At 37.0% G+C, this 26,904-nt stretch overlaps 1 protein-coding gene across 2 annotated transcripts in view; it reads right to left on the bottom strand.

Annotated features, from left to right (window-relative positions):
• The window catches only part of ARHGAP28 (Rho GTPase activating protein 28), a 190,883-nt gene that overhangs the window by 89,362 nt on the left and 74,617 nt on the right, over positions 1–26,904 (bottom strand). The gene's annotated exons all lie outside the window — the stretch shown is intronic.

Here is a 26,904-nt window from a genome sequence, read left to right as displayed (position 1 = left end):
ATATTTTTAGTAGAGATGGGGTTTCACCATGTTGGCCAGGCTGGTCTTGAACTGCTGACCTTGTGATCCGCCTGCCTCAGCCTCCCAAAGTGCTGGGATTACAGGCGTGAGCCACCACACCTGGCTAAAAAATTCTCTGTACTTTATAATGACTCTGTGGCCATATAGGAATTAACATGAAAATGTTTTTAATAATTTTCACACACTCATAAAATACAAAGTTACTTATACTAGTCGAAATATGCACAGTAAAAGTTTGTTTCTGTAAACTATCTATGGTGATGGCAGAGAAGGACATAAGAGTTGCTGCTCACACCCATTAGGGTGGTTATTATTAAACAAACAAAAAACAGATAATCACAAGCGTTGGTGAACAGGTAGAGAAACTGCAACCCTTGTGCACTGTTGGCAGGAATGTAAAACGGTGCAGCTTTCTATGGAAAACAGTAACGGCAGTTCCTCAAAAAATTAAAAATAGAGCCATCATACATGCCCCTGTAATCCCAGCTATTCGGGAGGCTGAGATGGGAGAATCACTTGATCTGGAAGGCGGAAGTTTCAGTGAGCTGAGATCATGCCACTTGCACTCCAGCACATGTACCCCTAATATCAGGAAGGATATTTCCTACATTTTCTTCTAGCGTTTTTATAGTTTGAGGTCTTATATTTAAAAAAAGGAAGGAAAATAATTTGCCTTCCCTACAAATCAGTTTTGTTTAAAAATATAATTTTGATTGTAGGTAATACTAGAAAATATGTTACAGGCTTAAGAGGTTTAAATATGTCCCTAAATCAAATGTTCTTAAAGCAAAAAAAAAAAAAAAAAATTAGAGCCAACATAAGACCCAGCAATTCCACTTCTGGGTATATACTCAAAAGAATTGAGAGCAGGGACTCAAAGTAATATTTGTCCATCCATGCTAACAGCATCCACTTAATAGCTTTTGGCTATTGGCCGTTCACAATAACCAAAAGTTAGAAGCAACCCAAGTGCTATCAACAGATGAATGGACAAGCAAAAATGTGGTATAAAGGAAGGAAATTCAGACACAAGAAACAACATGGATGAAACCTGGGGACATTGTGCTAAGTGAAAAAGCCACTCACAAAAAGATAAATACTAGATTATTCCATTTACTTGTGGTGCTGAGTAGTCAAATTCATAGACAGAAAGTAGAATGGCTACTTCCAGAGGACAGGAGTGGGATGGGGCGGGGAGGAATGAGGAGTTCGTGTTGGTATGGGTTTGCAACTCCTTTCAAAGAACCTTCTCCAAGCTTGCCTTCTTCTCTTTGGGTTCAGGTGGAATTGGACAAAAAGACCGAGACTAACTCTTAAGCAATGTATGGTCTGAGCTGTTTCACTCAAACAAGAGCTCCCAGGTGGAAAGAGGTAACTAGACCAATGGCGCAGTAATGTCCACTGTGGGTTTTATGACGACTTAGGACAATTACATTTTGACATGCAGAGCAGCAGCGGATTGTTATCAAATTTAGCCATGGCTAATGTAAAGCACATTGTATTCATGAGAGTACATAGAAGCAAAATAATGTTTCCATAATAACACGAAAAAATTTCCATTTGCTCATATGCTGTACACATCTAAGAATCCTCCTGGATTTCTAAATTGCATCTAAATTTAGTAGAGATTTCTGGAATTTTATCATTGATCTTTTCATAGTATGTAACTGTAGTTCTAGTTTTGAACATTAACTGACACCAAGATAGCCAATTTATTTTTTAAACCAAAACATTTCAGGAAAATATGAAATATCTACTTTTATTTTTTATGTCTTGCGTGATAAGAATTTTAGCTAGTTTTGTTTGATAACTGGGTGATAATTCTCACTGAATTCTTTATAGTTCAACAAGTCAGACACATTCTAGCAGTTGAAATACCTATGAAATTGACGAGATATTAAGACAGTTATTATTAATTTTATTATTTGTAGGCTTTGAAGACTTTTTCCTTTTGCAATAAGACGAATACTGAAAAACACTCACAAACTCATAGAGTACTAGTATATAAACACCTACTTCTTTTAAAACTGAAATCAGTTACCACTGCTCACACAGCCTCCTGCCCTCCATGTACCAGACTCAGAAAGAGTATATGGATATCTAAGACTTTTCTTAGTTCTAGATTTTTTAGGCTAATTCCTTCAAAAAATAAATATGCTTGACTTATAAAAAAAAAAGACAGCCTTAATAGCAAACATGGCCCATATTTTAAAGATTATAATGCAGTATAAGTGTTATGTCTAATATACAATTGTATATTAGCAAAAATGGAAGGTCTTTTCCTCCCATCTGTACCATACCATTATTGTTCTATAAACTGCTTTGTTTTCCTGACTCAAAAACATGCAGACACTTTTTTTCAAGCCAATACAGTAATACCACCTCCAAGGCTGCACCTGGATATCATCACAGATCTTAGAAATTAGGCAAACAAGCAGATATATCCAAACACTGAAAATATTTGAAGAAGTATGAAATTTGTGAAATAATAGGTAAATCACAGAAGACAAGGGGAAGATATATTTAGGGCTAATAATGATATTTCAATTATGGTACATAGTTTCTTATTCATGCAAAGGGTATACTAATGGAATCTCAGGGAAGAGACCCTCATAAAAACTCTGCTGGGGACAGGGAGAACAGATGTGAAATATTATTGGTCACAAGCAGCTAAGTAACACACTGGTTCCTTCTGAAACAGTCCACCCGAAGAATCCTTTAATCATAATGATCAACTTTTTTTTGGCAAAGAAGTCTGACAGTATTTTTGGGGATAAGAGCACTTGGAAGAGCTCTCACATTTTTGGTTAGAGATACAAATGTTTTTCCTTCACCCCAGGGTGGAGAAGTAACCATGAATTTCCACTCTTGAAACATTACGTAATTTTGACCCTCAGGCCCATCCAACAGTTTGATGAGCCTTCATGGGCAGCTTCATACCTCACCATATTAGGAGAAAATGGAGTTTAGGCTTCATCAGCTGTTTTTGCCTTTTTATTTCCAAACAATACCAGGAAAATATTACATGACAAATTGAATGCAATTGTGTTACACAGAAACTTTTGTTGGAAAAACACCACAAGGTTTAAAATTAAATTTTAAGTGTACGATAATTATCATAAATTCAAAGTGGCATTAAGGAAAGATTTTATTATTCTATTTTTTCTTTCATTGTCTTTTTAGCCATAACTTATACTATATTTTAGTAGACACCAGAGATCTTTATTACTATTCACATGGAATTAGTATTTTATAACTTCACAACAGTGTAAATATCTTACAGAATATAATTCTCCCTCTACCCTTTATATTACTGTTGTCATCTATGTTGCTTCCTCAGATGTTTACATCCCCTAATAGTTATTATTGTTGTTGCTTTAAAATAGTAAGTTTTTTGAAAAACTAAATACATGGTCTTTTAAATTTTTCTTTTCTAGAGTTTTTCATTCCTCCCTACATATCTGTGTTTCCAAAACAGATCCTTTCTCTTCAGTTTTGAGAACTTCCTTGAGCATTTCTCTTTCATTCCTTAGCATTTCTTGTACTGTGGATCTGCTGACAACAAATTCCCTCAGCTTTATTTCTGAATATGTTTTTAATTTATTTCCATTTTTGACAAATACTTTTTACTGGGCATAGAACTCTAGGCTGGCAGTTTTTGTTTAAATCCTTTTAAAGAAGTCATTCCACTGTCTTGTTGAATCTATTGATTCTGATGAGAGTCAGTTACAATTCTTTGATTTTCTTTTAAATATAGTATCTGTTCTATCTGCTCATAATAGATTTTATCCTTATCTTTTGCTTTTAGCGGTTTGAGTGTAGTTCTCAATTCTGATTGAGGTTTACTGAGCTTCAATCTGTGGGCTAATGTCTTTCATCAATTTTGGAATATATCCACATCCATTTTCTCTTCCAATATTTCTTCTGTCACTTTTCCTCTCTCCTCTCCTGGAACTCCAATAACATGACTGTCAGGCTGTTTGATGTTGCCCCAAATGTTGCCCATTCATAATCTGCTTTGCTTCCCTCCCCCAACTCTCTCTGTGCTTCAGTTAAAACATTTCTATTTCCCTGTCTTCATTTTTCCTCCCTTCTGCTGTGTTCAGTCAGCTAAGTCTTCCAATGAATACTTCACTTCCAATATTGTATTTTTTTCATATCAAGAATATCCAATTAGTTCTTTTTAGAGATTCAATTTCTCTGTTGACATTATCCATATTTTTATCCATTTTTGCCCATCTATCCTCTAATTTCTATAACATATTATAATTGTTATTTGAAAGATCTTATCTCTTAACATCAGTATCTATGCTGTTAATATGATGTCTGATAATAATATGTCTGATTAAATATTGATTTAAAATCGATCAATTGCTTATAGGTCACATTTTCCTTTTTCTTCACATATTTCGTAACTTTTTATTAGATGGCAGATGTTGTTTTTAAAAGAACTCTAGAAAACTGGAGTAAATAAAGGTTTCCCCCAGAAAGGGCAAGGCTTTTCCTTTATTTGGTAGATGGAGTGAGAGGCAGAGCATGTCAATCCAATCAAGAGTTGAGCTGGGTCTGAGCTGGGTCTGGGCTGGGTTGCAATTTACATTAGTTTTCATTTATCTCTGGTCTCAAATGCTTCAAGGGGGAAATCTGTCCTGTGTGTACTATAGGTCCCTCCTGCTAAAAGGGTTTTGAGATAAACACCATGGGACTACAGAGATCTCTCTCTGCTTTACAGCCTGGTCCCCTGTGTTGCTGGGATCCTGTATTGCCAGGGCTCCCAGCAAAAATCCCGAAGGGCAGAGTTGTTGAGTGGGGAGAATTAGATCTGCATTTGGAGCTTCTACAAATTCCAATCTCTTGCGCTAGTGCAGGCAGCCATTAACAGCTCCACTGGTGTCTCCTCACCCCAGTAGAGTCCCTCCACCTAGACAGGTATGACCTTTGGCCCAGAACTGCAGAAACTCTGGGAGCAGACATGCCCAGGGAGATAATGACCACTCGGCTCTGCTCATGTCACAAGAGTTCTTCTTCCCTGGAACTTGGCTCCTTTAGACTTCTTTGTATCCACAGCTCTCCAACATAGTTTTTAAAATATAGATTTTTATATTTATTCCTTTTTTTTTCTAGCTGCTACAGTGGGAACGATAGTCTGTCACAAACTAGTCTACATCCTAACTGGTAGCGGAACTCCCACAAAACATTGTAAATATAACAGATATTTTTAAAAGTTGCATTTGTTTATGCACAGCTTGCTCTGTGTAACCACAAGTTTAGTTGTTGAGTATATTCCAAAAAATATTTTTTAAAAGACATACTTCTTACTATGAAATACTCTATGGGCCTTTATTATCTGTTATTTTATGGAGAGGTTTATACATAACGAGTTACTGTCATACACATTATGTCATTTGATCCTCATATGCACCCCATGAAGTAGCCAAAGCCAGTATTGTATGTCTCATTGCACAGCAATGGAGAGAGTTACTGGGAGTAAAGTGGGGACACATAGCTTCCCCTTGCAGTTATAAGTAAATGTGAATTCTGTTCTGTGACTTCAAGGCTCAGCACCTTCCGTCCTCAAACTTCTTTGCGAGTCTTACCTTACATCACTCTCCCACGGCATTAGCACTGGGCATGCTAATCTTTCCTCAGTTTCTCTAAAATCCAAGTTCTTTCTTCCCTTAGGAAATTTACTCTTTCTGCTCTTTCTTCCTGCAACCTTCTTTCTCCCCAAGCGATTTCTGCAGCAAGATGCTTCTCATCATTCAGCTCGCAATGTAAATGCCACCTCTTGGAGGATCCCTTTCCAGGCCACTCTAATGTAGCATTCCTCCAGTTATTTGCTGTCTCAGCTCTCGATGTTCCCTGCTTCTCATTCCTCAATAATAAACACTTCATTCACTCATTTGCTTACTTTGTTTTGGGGGGATCTATTTTCCCCACTAGAATATAGAGGAACCATGTTTGTCTTATTAACACAGTGTGTGGCAAAGGAAAACAACGCAGAAATACTTGCCGAATGAATGACTAGCGTCAGTGGAGCCAGGACAGGAATTCAACCTTTCCCCATCTGGTCCAAATGCTCTCCCTCCTGTAATTGTTTTTAATTTCAAAAGCCCCCTCAGGTATTTGTGTAACTGCTTATAGCTGTAAATATTTTCATAGCAGAGAAGTGATATAGTGTGGTGATTTAGACAAAAACTCTGAAGCCAGCTAGCACAGTTTTGAATGCAGGCTACAGCTCTATAATCTTGAACAAACTACTGAACTTCTGTGACTCCATTTCCTAAACAGCAAAATGGGGATATTAATCACATGCACTTCGAGGGGCTGTTACGAGGAGTGAGTTAATATATGAAAAATGCCTGGCACATAGTCAACCCATGTGTTAGTGATTGCTACAATTTAATTAATTTGATAGCATGACCAGAGCTAGATTTAGGGTGTGGCTATCATGGGTGCTAAAATATAACAAGTACATAAAAATGTCCCTAGAGATATCATGAGATAAATAAAACTGTATTTATCAGAATTGCTCTCTGACCCATGTCTATTCCGAACCCTGTTGTCCCAACTCCCTTGGCCCAGAAGTGGCCATCTGACACAATTCTGGCCAAAGTCACATAAGTAAAAGTCTTCTCCAGGGTTTCAGTGAAATCCTTTGTTTTCCTGATATAGGTGCCACCCCTTTCTCTTTCTCCTTCTCCCTCCTTGGAATGTGGATAAGATGACTGGTGCTGCAGCAGCCACCTTTCCCATTACGAGAGAAAAGGCAAGACATTGTAGCAATTGGCCTTGATATTACTGAGTTTTGGAAATAACACCAGATGCTGCTTATCTCTGGACTTCCAGAAATGTGAGAAAAATAAATGCCTATTTTTAAAACCTACTCTCATCTTTGTTGTGTTTGTTATTTGCAGCCAAAATTATTCCTAACTGATAATAAGAATGAATCCTTTAATAAGTCATTTGGGGCAGAGTGAGATGAGACACCCTCTGTATCCCACTAAGGGGAATATTCAAGTAACAATTTATAGTCAACACAATCTGCCTCGTAAGGAAGGTGGGTGGCATCTAACAATTCTCCTTGTTTTGTTTGGGTTTTTTTTTTTTTTTTTGGAATGGAGTCTCGCTCTGTAGCTCAGGCTGGAGTGCAGTGGCATGATCTCAGCTCACTGAAACCTCCGTCTCTGGGTCCCAGTTCAAGCAATTCTCCTGCCTCAGCCTCCTGAGTAGCTGGGATTACAGGCATGCGCCACTATGCCCAGCTAATTTTTGTATTTTTAGTAGAGACGGGGTTTCACCATGTAGGCCAGGCTGGTCTTGAACTCCTGACTTTTTTTTTTTTTTTCGAGACAGGGTCTCTGCCACCCAGGCTGGAGTGCAGTGGTGCAATCATAGCTACCTGCAGCCTCAATCTCCCAGACTCAAGAGATCCTCCTGCCTCAGCCTCCCAAGTAGCTGGGACTACAGGTGTGCACCACCACACCTGGCTAATTTTTTTTGTTTGTTTTTAGTAAGATGAGGTCTTGTTATGTTACCCAGACTAATCTTGAACTCCCGAGCTCAAACGATTCTCCTGCCTCGGCCTCCCAAAGTGCTGGGATTACAGGTGTGAGCCACCACACCTGGCCTTCACACAATGATTCTCAATTGTAAGGGCTACCAAATTATTAGCCTAACCCCATGTCTTGGTCTGGCTTTGATCAGTACATTATGGAGTAAACTTCCTGCTGAAAATATCCCCACCTACATGTACAGGGAATATCTTCATGTTGCTCTCAAACTGAACAGATTCCATGAGTTTTGGGAAGAATATACCAAAACCAAAGATTTCGCCTTCCCTCTACTAGAGAAGAGGAAGACTGAGTTCTCCATTATTTGTCACTGCCGTTGAATGATGCTGGTGGCAGCACAGTGTGGACATCTAGAGAAATTCCCGTGGATACTGAGTGCAGTGAGCCTGTAGCAGGGCTCTTTCAAAAGAAACCACTGACTCTCTGGAACAGACCCTGGCACAGTCCAGTTCCACAGCTGTCTGCCCTTTTAGCTTCCTCAGAAGGCCATTCAGATAGAGCAAGAGGAAAAATCCCTTGTTTCTTATGCTCTGGCTTCTCAGTAATCTTTGGATTCTAACATGTTTATAAACAACTCAACTTGGATGTCCTGCAAAAAAGCACTTGAAAGGCAATAATGATAAAAAGAAGCCATAGTTTCAGACTAACAGGACCAACAACACAGAAGGGGTTTCTGCCTTCATTCTCAGGCTCTCAACTCTCTTTTTCTGTCTTTCTGCCATCTCATCAGTTTTCTCTGTCTGTTACTTGCCTGGCTGGCCTATCCCTCTTAGGGGAAAAGAAAAAAGCGAACAAAGCTATTCACCAACAGGTAAACAGGTCTGCCTGAACCTCTCTGTTGGCAGCAAAGAATACAGAAAAATGTGTTTGTAGATTGGGAAGTCTTAAAACAGCAAACAAATCTTTACTTACGCAGCAGGGAATATGGAAGTTTGGATTCTTACTTTAAAAAAAAAAAAAAAACCAATGATACTCACATCAGTAATTAAGTTTTAGGCATTTATGGATAACCTCTGAGTACAGCACTATGCAAGTAATGGGAACGGTGGCAATGAAAGAATGAACAACTTCAAACCAAAAATTCACGCGACATACTTTATTGTGACATTAGCTTTATTGCAGAGGTCTAAAACCAAACCCACAATATATTGAGGTATGCCTGTGCATAAATTATCTATGTGTGTGTGTGTATGTGTGTGTTATATATATGACAAAGTGAAATATAATCTGTTTCTTAAATTTCCCCATCTTTGTCTGAGGGAGGGAGAGATGGAGAGTGACTGCTAATAGGTGATAATATCTATGTTCTAATATTAGTCAGTGGTGATATCCCAACTTTGTGAATACATTAAAAACCACTGAATTGTACACTTTAAAGGAGTAGATTTTATGTTATATGAATTACATCTCAATTTAAAAATGTATGAGAATTACCCCTGCTTTAATTTTTTTTTAATTTTGATAATTAAAAGTGCTTTGAGATTTCAAATATTCTTAAGGAAAGGCAAAAATTTTCCCAAAGGCGCATGGATTGAGAAAGATTTAAAGACACTTCTATGAAAGGTTACTGGTTGTTTTTAGCAAAGGCTAACAGTCAGAGGTAGGAAATGATCTTGCTCCCTGTTCGGCTAATAATCATCTACTTAAGGACAGGCTAAAATGTCTGCTTTGCAGGCAAAGTAAATCACTAAATGTGAACGTTTTATGTTCTGTCTGTGTTAAAACTAATATGCAATTTATAAGCTTGACATATATATTGATTTTGGTAACGCTCAGTCAATCCCACAAGTGACTCTTAATATATTATCCTCAAAGATAAATTGAGATTATGAGTAGAGAACTAGTTTGGTGCCACCTAATCATAGCTCAGGGGCTCATATTTTTTATCCAATTAGGGGCTACTCAGGAAGGAATCTATAAAAGAGAATATGAGCAAAAAGAAGCTTTTTCTGGCCCTTTACTAACATTCTACCCATTGTCCATTCAGCGACATGTCACTCTAAGAGTCTTGGTAAACTCTGGTTTTGTGCTTCTGAATTTATACTTCACCAAGTAATCTGGATAAACATCTTTTTAAAAATTGTCTTTTTATATCAAAAGTAAGTTACATATTCTCTCTATTGCTTAATGCCGAATTGCAGTATATATTTTGATTATGTAGTTTTGAGGGGCCTGCTACAGCTAGCACTACTATGTATGCCTTTCAAAGCAATTAAAAGTGAGCCCCCCATTCCACCATCATCTAAGAATTTACCTTGACTTTCTAGCTCCCTCCTGCCTCTCCGATGCTGTGATGTATTTGCTGGAATGCAGCCATTTAGCCCCTGTTTCTTCTAAATCTCCAGTCTCCATTTATTGCCATTATTACCTAGTCATTAGCCTTCAGTCAGGAAATGCATAAATTCTGCTTGATTGTATCCTCGTATTGCTTTTCAGTTTCTTTTGTCTGTTTTCTCACTTCAGCTCCAAAAATTCAATAACAGCAGAACAGAATCACAAGGTCAAGGGTATTATCCGGCAATCTCTCTACCCGCTTGGTGTCCCATGTGGGCATTCTCGGGTGGATGGGCTTTACAGAGCTTGGTCCAGCTTCACAGGCTTTCCCTGAGTGGGACTGGCTTTCCTCCTCATGGGCCCTCACTTCAGCTCAGCTTCAAACTATTCTGTACAAAGTCCACAGTGAAACACAAGTACAAACTTATTAAATTCTATGAGGGGTGAGTTGGCCATTTGAATGAAGGTGTGTCAACCTTCCTTATTCTTCTTCTTTCACAATATGCTTTTTCCACACTTAGAGTCACTCCATGACAGTTTTAACTCTGTAGGGTCTCCTGGAGAATAACCATTCTGTGCTCCATCAGTTGTCATTGGCTGACTTTGAGAAGGCTGTTTCCTAAGTTCCACATAAACAGCTTTGAATTGGGAAGCCATAACTAGGGTTTCCAATGAAACAGAGGATCCCAGGATTGGAGATCCTCTGTTTGAGAGGGAGATCCTCTGATTGAGAGGGAATTTCAGAAATGCCTGAATAAATCACCACATTTTATAGATATGGAAAATGAATCTCAGAGGGGCAGTAAGTTGTCCAAAATGACATAGCTAATTATTGAGAAATGGAACTACAAATTTGGTCTCCTGGTGCCTAATTCCATGCTCTTTCCCCCATCACTCATCTCCTGCCTATTTATACTCTATATTCTTCATTCACTTGAAAAATATAAGGCTTCACACTTTTATATTAGAGATTATCCTTTTTATTCCCTTAATGTATTTCTGAAAAGCATATGACAAAATGAGTTATCAAATTGAATACATTTTTTACTATAAAATATGTTGAGAAATATGTCCCCAGCCAAAAGTTTTATTAAAGATCAAAGAGAGCTATATGCATAATTATCATAAAATATATGGATGTTTAAAAATATATGCAAAACTCTCTAAAAATGTGAAAGTGAACCAATAAAATTGGCAGGTGTAGCAGACCAAATACACTGGCTATGTAAGTTATATATATAGAGAGATACTACACATTAAAAAGCAACTACTGTATATTTGATCTAAAAGGAGTATATCAGCACTATTCACTATTAAATATGATTGACATTTTAAGTTTACCCATAGGTTAACCTATTAGAATGCATGGAGTTTCTTGAAATAGTGTCAATAATTCATGTCTTCTATTTTAAAATCATTCAAGGAAGAAGCAGCTAAGACTTCCATTTTACTCAGCTTTCCCTGTGGTAGGTAGAGACATTTCCAAAGTATCATAGCCAGGTTAAAATATGATAAATTCTAAATCCACATTCTTATTATTCACATCATTGACAATAATCATCGTCCACCCAACTGAAAGCATTTGACATTAGTTCTCTACCTCACCCTCTCCAGTTTACTCAAAACACTGTTCGTCATCAGATAAATTCCTTGAGAAAACTGCAAAGCCAGCAGTCAGAGTACTTCATGCTGTTTAAAAATGCCACGAAAACAACAGTCATAATTAGGACCCTCAAAATCCCTCTCACTGCATGACAAAGAAAGGCACAGATCAGTAATCTGAATGCCCATGGTCAACATGAACGTTAGAAAGACAAGAGCTGTAAGTTCTGTCAAAAGAGAATCAAATAAATAATTTTATACTGGCTGACACTTCACACGGTGGGGTTCCTATCATCAGTATCTCTGAAGCTCTTCCACAGTCAAGGTGAATGGCTTTAAGGAGCTCAGTATCTAATCCCCGACAGCAGACAAAAAACTATAAGTCTGTGATCAATAGCTGATGCCATGGGGATGGAGAGTAATTTATTTTCTGTCATCTTAGTCAGGTGAAGCTCTTTCTAAGAGGAACAACCCAAATCAGGAAGGTTTCCCTCCTAAGCCTTCCTGTCCACTCATTTTCCAGTAATGTTACTCCTTTCTCTACCACTGGCCAGCATTCATCATGATAGTCATTCCTTGAATAGACTCTTTTGTGAGCAAATCTGTAGAGCTTTCATCCAATTTTTAAAAACACAGAGAAGTAAGATCTTGCATTTCACTGTATTTACTTCCAATTATTTAAAACAAGAAGCTGCCTAGTAATATTTTGATTTTGATGGCTAGCCAAGTGATATTGGAAAAGGGTTTCAATTTTGCTTCCATTTTCCATTCTAAAGCTCCCTCTTTAAAACAAAAATTACCCATATTCTGCTTACCAGAATATCTATATTTCAGTAGAGTAGTAAAACAAAATTCTACAAAGGCTCCCACTAGTCCAAACAGCTCTTCTGTATGAATTAAATAAAGACTAGCCTCTGTGGGAAAATATGGTTTGGCTATTGGAGCAAGGCTGCATTCTTAGTCAGAAAACAACCTGGAAAAGTATTCACTGACCCTGAATTCTGCTCAGTGACTCATAGTTTCCCATTTATTTCCATTATAGAATTCTACTCGAAAAATGTCTGTCTCCAGCCAAACTTTTGGAATCATATAGTTGAGAAAAAAAGTTTTATTAAGTGAATGGTAAATGCTGATTGATATTAATTCATTGACAAAAATTAATAATTAATAGGAAAGATTGTGAATATTACTTACGGCTACTTGAGTAACCTTTTGAGAAATACGCTTTTACAAAAGATTTTCTGGTTTTATTATCCCAGGAAGAATTAAAAAAAAGAAAAAACAGCACTATGTATTTCTCTAAAGGAGGCACAAAACTAAATACACTGTAGTAGAAAAAAATAGATGTGTAGTGTTAAAAACTCTAGAAGGAAGGTAAGTGAAAGTTTCTAGAGCCCTCCCACAGCCCTCTGCACTTCTGAACACAGTGAACACGACTAGTTAAGGTCCATTGTACTTGGAAATACGTTTGAATGTACTTAATAGACATATAATAGGTAACCTGTACATAGCAAACCCTCAAAAATGTTTACTGAAAGAAGTAAACAGACTTTGAAAAGGAAGAGTGGCTAGGTCCATTTCCCACTTTGATAAGTGAATGCATGACAATCAGCAAATTCAGTGCTGGTTCAACGAAGATTCTTGTCCTTCTTCAGCCTTTTCTTCTGTCCAGTCTACCAAATTAGTTATTAATAATGTTCATATCAATGATTTTAGATGTTTTATTCATTTAGTCAATGAACATTTATTATATTAACACATCAGAAAGTGTGTAGAAAGTTGGCAAGGGTGACCCCAGTTGCAGCAGCAAGATTAAGAATCCAGGAATATCCTTTGAATGGCCAGATACTGTAGATACTTTTACAATCAATTGGACTAGAACTCTGCAATATTTGACTCAGCTAATAGGCCCTCCTTCTTGAAACTGGTGCAGTGGCTCAGAGTATTTATTTTGCTAAAAGTTTCTTACAGAACTTTATAAAACACAGATGTTTGGGCCCTAATCACACAGAAATTTCAATACAGAAGATCTTGGGAGAGGCCCAAATATACATATTTTTATTAGCACCCCACCCCCATGACCACTATGTAATGCTAGTGCCACTTATTTGTGAGTCAGACTTTGAGAAACACAGATCTGTCTCCTAGCAGAATGAACACTCTCTCCTGATTCTCTAAAACTCTCTGAATAGTGCTCCTCTGTCTACTTTCTGAATGCTCTTTATCTACCCATCTTTATCTACTGGTGCCTCACAAAGTTCCACCTCTAGCACACAGCTCTTCATACTCTACACAACACCCTCTCCCCAAAGCTTTTCCTACCTTAGAGTTTAGCTTTAACCTATAAGATGATACATTTCCAGTCCTTAACCCCATCCTTAACTACTCCCTCAGACTCACATCTAACAACCCACTGGGCTGGGCCCATGCCTATAATCTCAATACAGGGATTAGGATTATTGGAAGGTCAAGGCGGGCTGATTGCTTGAATCCCAGAGTTTGAGACCAGCCTGGGCAACATGGTGAAATCCTGTGTCTACAACAGGAAAAAAAAAAGCCCACTGAACATCTCTATCTGGATGTTGCAATGAAACTGCTCAAGACAATGGGATATAGTTACTCAACCATACATCCTACAGACTGATGACTGGGTGCCTTTGTTCATGCTTTCCCTGGGCTTGGAATCTTTCCTTCCACTGCTATCTGACTTAATTTAAGATTCATTTTAGGTGCCCTCTCCTGAAGGCAAGAACTTCTCAAACCCATCCTTCCTTCCTTTATACATGGGCTGATGAAATTCTGAGCATACTTCTATCAATACACTTACTGGTATCTCATAAAAAAATAAAAATAATTTGTAGGTAGATGCTTTGGAATTCATACAGAGATAAAGGCAGAAATTATATCGAACTTTCTCAATAATCAGCTGAAATTTTGGCTTGATAGCAAAAAGGAAATAACTAAATTTCTCCAAAGTATCCACTAATTTAGAGGTGAAGGTGAATTAGGAAACACATGCAAAGAGAAGACTAAAAATTCATTTCTGAAGAAATTTACTGAGTATAATATAGTGACAATGATTAGTTTAACAAATATTTATTGAGTACCTAAAAATACTAGGTACAAGATTCAAGATGCCAGACATCATTCTAGGTACTGCATATCTAGCAATGAACAAAAAGGCCTAGCCCTCTGATATGGTTCAGCTCTGCGTCCCCCCTCAAATCTCATGTTGAATCGTAATCCCCAATGTTGGAGGTATGGCCTGGTAAGAGGTGATTGGATCATGGGGGTGGTTTCTAATGGTTTAGCACCCCTAATAGTTTAGTCTCCCTAGTGCTGTTTCATGATAGAGTTCTCATAAGATCTGGTTGTTTTAAAAGTATGTAGCACCTCCCCCTTTGCTTGCTTGTTTTCTCTTTCTCTCTCTCCTGCTGGCCCGTAAATATGTGTCTGCTTCCCCTTCACCTTCTGCCATGATTGTAAGTTTCATGAGGCCTCCCCAGAAGCAGAAGCCTGTACAGCCCACACAACCGTGGGCTGGTTAAACTTCTTTCCTTTATAAATTACCCAGTCTCAGGTATGTCTTTATAGCAATGTGAGAATGGACTAATACACCCTCATTATGGTTTCATTCCAGTAAGGGCAAATGGAGCCAAAACAAATTCTTTATATGGTCACTTGTGCAGGTACATAGGTTAAAAATATATAAAGTGAATTTCCATTTCCAACTATGACAGCGATGGGGATCAAAATTACTCTCCCACTGTAAACAACTAGAAACTGGACAAATAGAGGAAGCAACCGTTTTAAGATTTGACAAGAGGTAAAACAGGACTATGATGTCAGGGAGAAAGAAAACAAATTAAGTTAGCCTTCTAATCAATGAAGAGATATTGCTTCAGGAATTGGCATGGGGGTCCTCTTGACTCTGGCTGAATGCCCATCAGGGCTGCATGAGTTGAACCTTCTCAAGATCAGGCAAAAATTAACTTCTACACAAAGAACCAGGGAGCTATAATCCAAAAGTTCCCACTGCTCATACAGAGCTAGGAAAATGTATGTACACTGGTGTATATACTAAAAATATATATACCAAGTGGACTTATGCTTTAAACCATGACAGAGTAACAGACTTCACACCTGCCAAAGAGACATGGTCAAATACACAAGATATACAATGGAAACCTTAGAAGTCTTACACTTTACTAAGAGGGCTAAATTTACTCTAGCTAGAGACTGCTCTAGAATGTAACCCCCGAAAAAATATCCACAAGAAACTGAACTAGCTGCCAAAATACAGCTGTACACTCTTTAAGGAAATACAACAAAATCTAGTACTCAACCACCTGAAATTGACAATTTCCAAAATCCAATGAAAATTAATAAATGAAGAAGAAAGAAAAAGGAACAAATAAGAAGAAAAATCTCAATAGAAAGACACAAAGATGATGGAGTTAGCACAAAAAATATTAAAACAGCTATAATAAAAATTCTCAAAACCTTTAAAGCTTTAAAATACAACATGAATATAATAAGGAAAAAGAAGACATAAATGATGACATTTCTATACATAAAAAATACAATATGTGAAATAATACCTCCAATGAGTAGAATTAACAATACATTAGATACTGGTGAAAAAAACACACTGGTGAATAAACAGAAACACACAGAGAAAAAAGAGTGAAAAAATAAATAAACAGAGCCCCTGTGATCAATAGGAGGATGTCAGATGGCCTCATAAATGTGTCAGCTTCCAGCCAAGATGGAGTAACAGGAACCAGAGTCACTTCCCACTTGAAATGAAAAACACACACACATACATACACAAAATATATGAAACGATTCTCAAGATATTGAATGTCAGGAAGCTGAAAACAGTGATCCTGAAGAAACAGGGAATAAACAAGTTGAGCCCTACAATAGCCCCAGTTTATTGCTCAGGGAGAGCTTCCAGGCCATGGGGCAGAAGCAGGGAACCCAGCTGGGCCTGATGGTCTGAGTTTAGGAAATGGAGCTAGGAATCAAGGAAGCCCTGGAGCTCACAGAACAGGATACTGGTGAAGAGAGATCTCCAAAGACAGAGAACTCTGGAGCTCCTCAGAGGAGCCCCGTCAAGCCTTCAGCTGAACAGTATCAGCAAATTCCTATATGGAAACTACCCTCAGTCAGGGAAAATCACTGGAAGAATCAGATAACAGGATCCCAGTAATCACCAAGGGTCAAGAATAGTTTGTGTTCTCAGCAGCTTGAGTGGAAAAGTTCATAATTTAGAAGACCTTGGATAGAATATTCAGAAGAGTTTTGCCTTTAGAGTGGGGAAAAGCTTTTTCTTAGACTAAATGCTCTGGTGTTACCTGACAAATCTTAAAAGTAAGATATGAAAGGATCAAATAGTTTTCAAGTGCCAGAACAAAGCTCAAAAATAATTATAGAACTATAAAAGTATCCAGACCCTAATAAAAAAAAATCCACACTGCAAATTCCAATAAAAAATGACGAGGCTTGCAAATAAGCAAGAGAATATGACCCATAATGGGGAGAAAATTCAATCACTACAAATGAAACTTGTAACGACAGGTGACAGAATTAGTAGACAAGGACATGAAAACAGTTATTACAACTTTATTCTGCATGTTTAAGAAGCCAGAGAAAATACTGACATCTTAAGAAAACACAAGGAAAATTTTCTAAACACCCTAACGGAATGATGAAAACACAAAAACTACAGATTCAAGGAGTTCAATAAACTCAAAGGATAAGAAACATGAAGAAAACAACACCATGGTGCAGCGTAATCAACTTATTTGAATCAGCAATAAAGAAAAAATCTTAAAATCAATCAGAGGAAAGCAAACAAACAAAAAAAGCCTGTATGTACAGAGGAATAAAGAAAAGGACGCCAGCAGATGTTTTTGTCAGAAACAATACAATCTGAAAGATAGCATAACAACATCTTTTAAGTACATGAAGAAGAATTATCAACCCAATGAAAAGATCCTTCAAAAATAAAAGAGAAATAAGGTTTTTTTTCAGACATAAAAATGATGAAAGATTCAGCAGCAGCAGATCTTCCCTATAAGAAATGTTAAAGGAAATCCTTCAAGCAGAAGGAAAATGATACCAAATGGAAACATGAATCTATAATGAGAATGAAGAGCATAAGGAATGGTAACTTCAAGGTTAAATATAAAACTATTTTCTGATTACTTAAATGTCCTTAAAAGTTAATTGATTGTTTAAAACAAAAATAATAAAAATGCATGACAATAGCAGAAAGGCCTGCAAGGGAGAAGGAGATACAGAAGTGGACTGCTGTAAAATTTTTGTCTCATATATATGACAAATAAAAACATAGTCATATTTGACTATATGACTATTCTCTTCACATATATATATACATATATATATATATATATATATATACATATATATATATATATATATATATATATTTATTTTGGAAAGTTTCTACTGCTTTTGCCTACAAATTCACTAATCTTTTTCTTGTGCCATGTCTACTATGCCATTAATCCACTCAGTTTATTTTTAACCTCAGACAATTTACTTCAAGGTAAACTGATAAAGATTACAATACAGAGCTTAAAGGAATCACTAAAATAACACAACAAAGAGATATTAAGCAAATAATACTCAATTAAACCCAAAGAAGCCAAAAAAAGAAGAAAAAGAAGAATGAAAAAAGGAAAAATAGGCACTGTGGCTCACGCCTGTAATCCCAGCACTTTGGGAGGCTGAAGCGGGCGGATTGCCTGAGCTCAGGAGTTCGACACCAGCCTGGGCAACATGGTGAAACTCCGCCTCAACTAAAATCCAAAAAAAAAAAAAATTAGCCGGGCATGGTGGCGTGCGCCTGTAGTCCCAGCTACTTGGGAGGCTGAGGCAGGAGAATTGCTTGAACCCAGGAGGCAGAAGTTGCAGTGAGTCGGGATCTTGCCACTGCACTCCAGCCTGGCGACAGAGTGAGACTCCATCTCCAAAAAATTTTAAAAAAAGGAAAAATATAAAGCAAATAAAAATAATATTTAAATGCAACCACATCAATAATCACATTAAAGTATAAATGGTCTAAACCTCTCAATTAAAAAGAAAAGGTGGCCAGGCGAGGTGGCTCATGCCAGTAATCCCAGCACTTAGGAGGCTGAGGTGGGCGGATCACCTGAGGTCAGGAGTTCGAGACCAGCCTGGCCAACATGGTGAAACTCCATCTCTACTAAAAATACAAAAATTAGCCGGGTGTGGTGGCAGACACCTGTAATCGCAGCTACTCAGGAGGCTGAGGAAGGAGAATCACTTGAACCCGGGAGGCAGAGGTTGCAGTGAGCTGAGATCGTGCCATTGCACTCCAGCATGGGCAACAAGAGTGAAATTCCATTTCAAAAAAAAAAAAAAAGGCAAAGGTTATCAGACCAGATTAAAAAGCAATACAGAACAGTATGCTGGACATAAATAGCTTAAAATTAAAGGATAAAAAAATACCATGCCATGCTAAAACACATAAAATGAAAGTTGTAGTGGCTATATTAATAGAGGAAACATTTTATTATAGAGCAAAAAGATTTCTATAGATTAAGCAAATCATTTTATAATAATCAGTATGATCAATGAAGACGAAATAACAATCTTCAAATTTTACATACTAACAAGAGCTTCAAAGTAAATACAGCAAAAGCTCAGAGAACAGCCAGGAAAAATAGACAAAAACCAAAATTACAGTAAAAGATTTAAAAACCCCTCTTTCAGCTGGGCATGGTGGCATGTGCCACCTGTAGTTCTGGCTATTCAGGAGACTGAGGCAGGAAGACAATGTTAGTCCAGAGGTCCAAGGCCAGCCTGGGCAACACAGCAAGACCATGTCTCTAAAAGTATAAATAAATAAATAACTTTTTCTAAAAAACCCTCTTTCAATAATCTATAGAAAGGTAGATACTAAATAAGTAAGTATATAAAAGACAACTTATTTGACATTTATAAAACATTTCACCCATTAACAGCAGAATACACATTCTTTTCAAGTACACATAGAACATTTACCAATATAGATACTATTTATTCTATACAAAAAGTGTCAATAAATTTAAAAGGATCCAAATCATAGAAATATGTTCTTTGACTACAATCAAATTAAATTACAAATCTATAATGGAAAGGTATCTGGAAAATCCTGGAATATTTTGAAACAAAATAACATACTTCTAATTACCCAATGGGTCAAAAGAGAAATAAAAATGAAACCAGAAAGTATAAAAGTACTAAAAATGTACCATAACAAAATTTGTGGAACATAGCTAAAGCAGTGGTTGGAGGGAAATTTGTAACATTAAACACCTATAATGTCCAAGCAATGACTTCAGCTTTGATGTTAAAAGAGAAAAATAGCAAACTAAATCCAAAATAAGCAGAAAAAATAGGAAATAACAAGTACCAGAACCAAAAACAATGAAGCAGAAAACAGAAAAAAAGAATAAATCAATGAAACCAAATGTTTATTTTTAGAAAAGATCAATACAATTAATAAACCTTTATCCAGATGGATCAGGAAAAAGAGAAGACACAAATTAGCAATATCAGCAATGAGAGAGGTGACATCACTACAAATTTTACTGATATTAAATGAAAAATGTTGGAATATTACAAATAACTTTATGCCAACAAGCTCACCAACTTAGTGTAAAAGATCAATTCCTTGTAAAACACAATCTACCAAAGCTCACTCAAGAAGAAATAGATAACCTGAATAGCCCTTTATCTATCAAAGAAATTGAACTTGTAATTTAAAACTTTTCTACCAAGAGGCTGGGTGTGGTGGCTCACGCCTGTAATCTCAGCACTTTGGGAGGCCGAGGCGGGTGGATCACGAGGTCAGGAGATCAAGATCATCCTGGCTAATATGGTGAAACCCCGTCTGTACTAAAAATACAAAAAAATTAGCTGGGCATGGTGGCGGGCACCTGTAGTCCCAGCTACTGAGGAGGCTGAGCCAGGAGAATGGCGTGAACCCAGGAAGCGGAGCTTGCAGTAAGCCGAGATCGTGCCACTGCACTCCAGCTTGGGCGACAAAGTGAGACTCTGTCTCAAAAAAATAAATAAATAAAAATAATAAATAAAAACAAAAACTTTTCTACCAAGAAAACTCCAGGTCCAGATGGCTTCATCAGAGAATTTCTACAAACATTTAAGAAAAAAATAATTTATTATTTTTCTTCTTAAAAAAAAGTTCTTCAAAAACTCTTTCAGAAAATTGAAGAGGAAGGAACACTCACTAACTCATTCTATGAGGCCAGCATTACCCAAATACCAAAACAAGACAGATAACATGAAAAGGAAGCCATCAGCTAATGTCCCCTATATAAATAGACACAAGTATTATTAACAAAATTTTAGCAAATCAATCTAACTCTATATAAAAAATATAATGCATCATAACCAAATGGAGTTCATCCTGGGACTACAAGGATGATGTAACGTTTGAAAAATAATCAATGGAATTCATCATATTAACAGATGAAAAAATAAAAACCACATGATCATCGCAATATATGGGAAAAAAGTACTTGACAAAATCTGGCATCCATTCCTGTTAAAAAAATTCTTAGCAAATTAGGAATAGAAGGGTACTACCTCAACCTGTAAAGGGAATCTAGGAAAAACAGTATATCATATTTAATGATGAAAGACTAAATATTTTCTTCCTAAGGTCAAAGATAAGACCTGGATGATTGCTCTCACCACTTCTATTCAACATTGTACTAAAAGTTCTAACCAATGCAATCAGGCAAGAAAAAGACAGAAAAGGTATCCAGATTGGAAATAAATAAATAAACTATCTATATGTAGATATCATAAAAAATTTATATTTAGAAAATCTTATAGAATACATTAAAAGCAACTAAAATACATGAATTTAGCAAATTTATGATACATGAGTAATATAGAAAGAGCAATAATTGTATTTCTATATATTAACAGTGAGCAATCAGAAAACTTTAAAAACAATGCCATTTACAATTGCATAAAATATTCTAACAAAAGATGTGCAAGATCTGTACACTGAACACTGCAAACATTGCTGAGAAATTAAAGAACACCTAAATTAATGAAGAGATATAACTTGTTCAAAGATTGGAAGATATAGTATTTTAAGATGTTATGTAAATTAGTATAGCCGCTATGCAAAAGTGTATAGAAGTTCCTCAAAAACCAAAAAATAGGCTGGGCATGGTGGCTAAAGCCTGTAATTCTAGCACTTTGGGAGGCCAAGGTGGGCAGATCACTTGAGGTCAGGAGTTCAAAACCAGCCTGGCCAACGTGGTGAAACCCTGTCTCTATTAAAAATACAAAAATTAGCCAGACGTGGTGGCAGGCACCTGTAATCCCAGCTACTCAGAAGGCTGAAGCAGGAGAATTAATTGAATCCAGGAGGCAGAGGTTGCAGTGAGCTGAGATCTCGCCACTGCACTCCAGCCTGGGCGACAGAGTGAGACTCCGTCTCAAAAAAATAAAGAACTACCATATGATCCAGCAATTCCACTACTGCACATATATAAAAGGAAATCAATATATCAAAGAGATATTTGCACTGTTTATTGTAATACTCTCATGTTTATTGTAGCACAATAGCCAAAATATGGAAATCAAGCTAAATGCTCATCACTGGATGGATAAATGGATAAAGAAAATGTGGTATACCTACACAATGGAATATTACGCAGCCATTAAAAAGAATGAAAGCTCGTCATTTGCAGCAACATGGATGGAACTGGACGTCATTATGTTAAATGAAAATAAGCCAAGTACAGAAAGACAAATATCTCATGTTTTCACTCATTTGTGGGAACTAAAACCATGAATCTCATTAAGGTAAAGGGTAGATTGGTAGTTACCAGAGGCTGAAAAGGGTAGAGGATGAAGAGAGGTTAATTAATGGGTACAAATTTACAGTTAGATAGAAGAAATAAGATCTAGTGTTTGATAGATCAGTAAGGTGACCAGTGGCCTATTTATAATAATTTATCATACATCTCAATATAGCTAAGAAGGGAATAATTTGAATGTTTCTGGAATAAAGAAAAGAGAAATATTTAAGGTTATGGATATCTCAATTACACTGACTTGATCTTTACAAATTATATCAACATATTAAATTATCTTAGGTACTCCCAAAATATGTACATTATATGGCAATTTTTTAAAAGTTACATTAAAAAAAGATGTCAATTCACTCCAAGTTGATCAATATATTCAATGATTCAAATGAAATCCCAAACAAAATCCTAGTAGGCTTTCTCATATAAATTGATGAGCTTTCTAAAGCTCATATGAAAATGCAAAGAACCTGAAATAGCCAAAACTATTGTGAAAAAGAAGAAAGTCAGCACACTTATACTATGTGCATCAAGACTTGCTATAAAATTATAGTAAGAAAGCAATGCGGTACTGCCATCAAATAGACTCAGATTAGGACAGAATAGAGTCCAAAAATACACTAACACATATGTTGTTAATTAATTTTCAACAAAGGTGCAAAGGTAGATAACTAGGGAAAAGATCATCTTTTCAATAAATAGTACTGGAACAACTAGAAATTCACATGCAAAAAAATTTTAAAGGTCTTCCATCCATACTTCATACCACACACCACATACAAAAATTAACTCAAAATGGATCATGGACCTAAATGCAAAATCTAAAACCTTTTAGAACTTCTAGAAGAAAACACAAAAGAAAATAAAAATCTTTGTGACCTTGGCTTAGGCATATTTGAAAGATAGGACACAAAAAGCACAATCCATGACTTACAATTCTTCTGCTCTTCAAAAGACATTGACAAAAGAATGAGAAGATAAGCCACATACTTCAAGAAAATACTGGCAAATCATGTATCTGATAAAGTACTTGTATCCAGAATACATAAAGAACTTTCAAAATTCAGTAATAATCAAACAACTGTTTTTTTTAAATTATACTTTAAGTTCTGGGATGCATGTGCAGAATATGCAGGTTTGTTACATAGGTATACACGTGCCACGGTGGTTTGCTGCACCCATCAACCCCTCATCTACATTAGATATTTCTCCTAGTGCTATCTCTCCCCTAGTCCCGTATCCCCTGACAGGTCCTAGTGTGTGATGTTTCCCTCCTTGTGTCCATGTGTTCTCATTGTTCAACTGGCACTCATGAGTGAGAACATGCGGTGTTTGGTTTTCTGTTCTTGCGTTAGTTTGCTGAGAATGATGGTTTCCAGCTTCATCCATGTCCCTGCAAAGAACGTGAACTCATCCTTTTTTATGGCTACATAGTATTCTATGTTGTAGATGTGCCACATTTTCTTTATCTAGTCTATCACTGATGGGCATTTGGGTTGGTTCCAAATCTTCACTTTTGTGAACAGTGCTGCAATAAATATATGTGTGTATGTGTCTTTACAGTAGAATGATTTATAATCCTTTGGGAATATACACAGTAATGGGATTGCTGGGTCAAATGGTATTTCTGGTTCTAGATCCTTGAGGAATTGCCACACTGTCTTCCACAACAGTTGAACTAATTTACATTCCCACCAACAGTGTAAAAGCGTTCCTATTTCTCCACATCCTCTCCAGCATCTGTTGTTTCCTGACTTTTTAATGATTGCCATTCTAACTGGCATAAGATGGTATCTCATTGTGGTTTTGGTTTGGATTTCTCTAATGACCAGTGATAATGAGCTTTTTTTCATATTTATTGGCCACATAAATGTCTTCTTTTGAGAAGTGTCTGTTCATATCCTTCAGCCATTTTTTGATGGGTTTTTTTTTTCTTGTACATTTCCTTAAGTTCTTTGTAGATTCTGGATATTAGCCCTTTGTCAGATGGACAGATTGCAAAAATTTTCTCCCATTCTCTAGGGTGCCTGTTCACTCTGATGATAGTTTCTTTCACTGGGCAGAAGCTCTTTAGTTTAATTGGATCCCATTTGTCAATTTTGGCCTTTGTTGCCATTGCTTTTGGTGTTTTAGTCATGAAATCTTTGTCCATGCCTATGTCCTGAATGACATTGCCTAGGTTTTCTTTCAGGATTTTTATGATTTTAGGTCTTACATTTAAGTCTTTAATCCATCTTGATTTAATTTTTGTATAAGGTATAAGGAAGGGGTCCAGTTTCAGTTTCCTGCATATGGCTAGCCAGTTTTCCCAACACCATTTATTAAATAGGGAATCCTTTCCCCATTGCTTGTTTTTGTCAGGTTTGTCAAAGATCAGATGGTTGTAGATGTGTGGCATTATTTCTGAGGCCTCTGTTCTGTTCCAGTGGTCTATATATCTGTTTTGGTACCGGTACCATGCTGTTTTGGTTACTGTAGCCTTGTAGTATAGTTTTAAGTCAGGTAGCATGATGCCTCCAGCTTTATTCTTTTGGCTTAGGATTGTCTTGGCTATACGGGCTCTTTTTTGGTCCTGTATGAAATTTAAAGTAGTTTTTTCTAATTCTGTGAAGAAAGTCAAATGGTAGCTTGATGAAGATAGCATTGAATCTACAAATTACTTTGGGCAGTATGGCCATTTTCACAATACTGATTCTTCCTATCCATGAGCAAGGAATGTTTTTCCATTTATTTGTGTCTGCTCTTATCTCCTTGAGCAGAAACCACTGTATTTTTTAATGAGCTAAAGATCTGAACAGACAAGTCAGGAACTGAAGTCAGTGGTATTTCTCTAGGATATCATCCCTGATCCTACCAGATGAAAAGGATCTGCCAACACATACCACTTATCATCTTGTAGTTCACTGGCTGGAAGACATGACTCATCTCAATTATTCAATTTTAAACTACTTGGAATTAGAAATGATATTAGATTACTTCTGACATCCCTCAGTCTGTCACAGGGTCTAGCATGATGCATGCTTCACATGAGTAAATATTAAATGCATAAACACAGAAGAATTGTAAGTATATATGGAAATGCTTTTTATTTTTTATTTCAATCACTTTGGTGGTACGAGTGGTTTTTGGTTACACGGCTGAATTCTATAATGGTGAATTCTGAGATTTTAGTGCACTAGTCAACTGAGCAGTGTGTACTGTACCCAATATGTGGTCTTTTATTCCTCACCCTCCCTCCGAGTCCCCAAAGTCTATTATATCATTCTGTATGTCTTTGCATCCTCGTTGCTTAGCTCCCAGTGAGAACGTACAGTATTCGGTTTTCCATTCCTGAGTTACTTCGCTTAGAATAATGAGCTAATTAAAGTGAATGCTGTATTGAAGAAACATATTTCAGAAAGTTATTATATAGGCTTAATAATTTACAGGCTGGGCGCGGTGGCTCACACCTATAATTCCAGCACTTTGAGAGGCCGAGGCAGGCAAATCACCTGAGGTCAGGAGTTTGAGACCAGCCTGGCCAACATGGGTAAACCCCGTCTCTACTAAAAATACAAAAATTAGCCGGGCAAAGTGGCAGGCGGTTGTAATCCTAGCTACTTGGGAGGCTGAGGCAGAAGAATTGCTTGAACCCGGGAGGCGGAGGTTGCAGTGAGCAAAGATCGTGCCACTGCACTGCAGCCTAGGCAACGAGGGTAACTCCTTCTGAAAACACACACAGACACCCCCAATAATTTATATTTAGTTTCCTTTTCTGATTATATTTGGATGGAAGGATTTTTTTTTTGCATGTGAATCTCCAATTGTTCCACACTAATGAAAAGTCTTTTCCTTTTTATTTCCTATTTGTATCATTAGTGTTCTAAAAAATTGAATTTTTTAAAAATAAATCTTTTCAAATTTATGCTTTTCCTTTAATGTTTTTAAAAATGCGTTAAAAAAAATTGTGTTTTGGCCAGGCACGGTGGCTCACGCCGTAATCCCAGCACTTTGGGAAGCCGAGGTGGGAGGATCACAAGGTGAGGAGATCGAGACCAGCCTGACCAACATGGTGATACCTCGTCTCTACTAAAAATACAAAAATTAGCCGGGCATGGTGGCACGTGACTGTAATCACAGCCATTCAGGGGGCTGAGGCAGGAGAATCACTTGAACCCGGTAGGCAGAGGTTGCAGTGAGGCGAGATCACATCACTGTACTCCAGCCTAGACAACAGAGACTCCGACTCAAAAAAAAAAAAAAAATTGTGTTCCTAAATACATCTTCTAAAGTTAATCACTGTTCTGTAGTTTCCCTTCCCATAGGCCTCCAAATTGTAGAAACCTGTTCCAAGCAGTGCCAGTTCTAAAAAGATAACAAAGGTCTGCTATTATAGAAGACGAAAGGAAACAGAAGACTGGGAAGAGGGAGGTGGGGGAGAAATATCATATACAGTTTCATGAAGATCCAGAGTCCTTAAGTTGTAAGTACTGTCCAAGAGACAACTGCCAGGACAATTCTAGCCTCAGACAATGTTCTGAAGCGAAGACTGATGCTCAGACTAC

The sequence above is a fragment of the Symphalangus syndactylus genome, chromosome 1 (genome assembly GCF_028878055.3).
Source record: "Symphalangus syndactylus isolate Jambi chromosome 1, NHGRI_mSymSyn1-v2.1_pri, whole genome shotgun sequence".
Classification (NCBI taxonomy): Eukaryota; Metazoa; Chordata; class Mammalia; order Primates; family Hylobatidae; genus Symphalangus; species Symphalangus syndactylus.
Note: the sequence above shows the minus strand (reverse complement) of the source record. Positions and strands in the feature narration are given on the sequence as shown.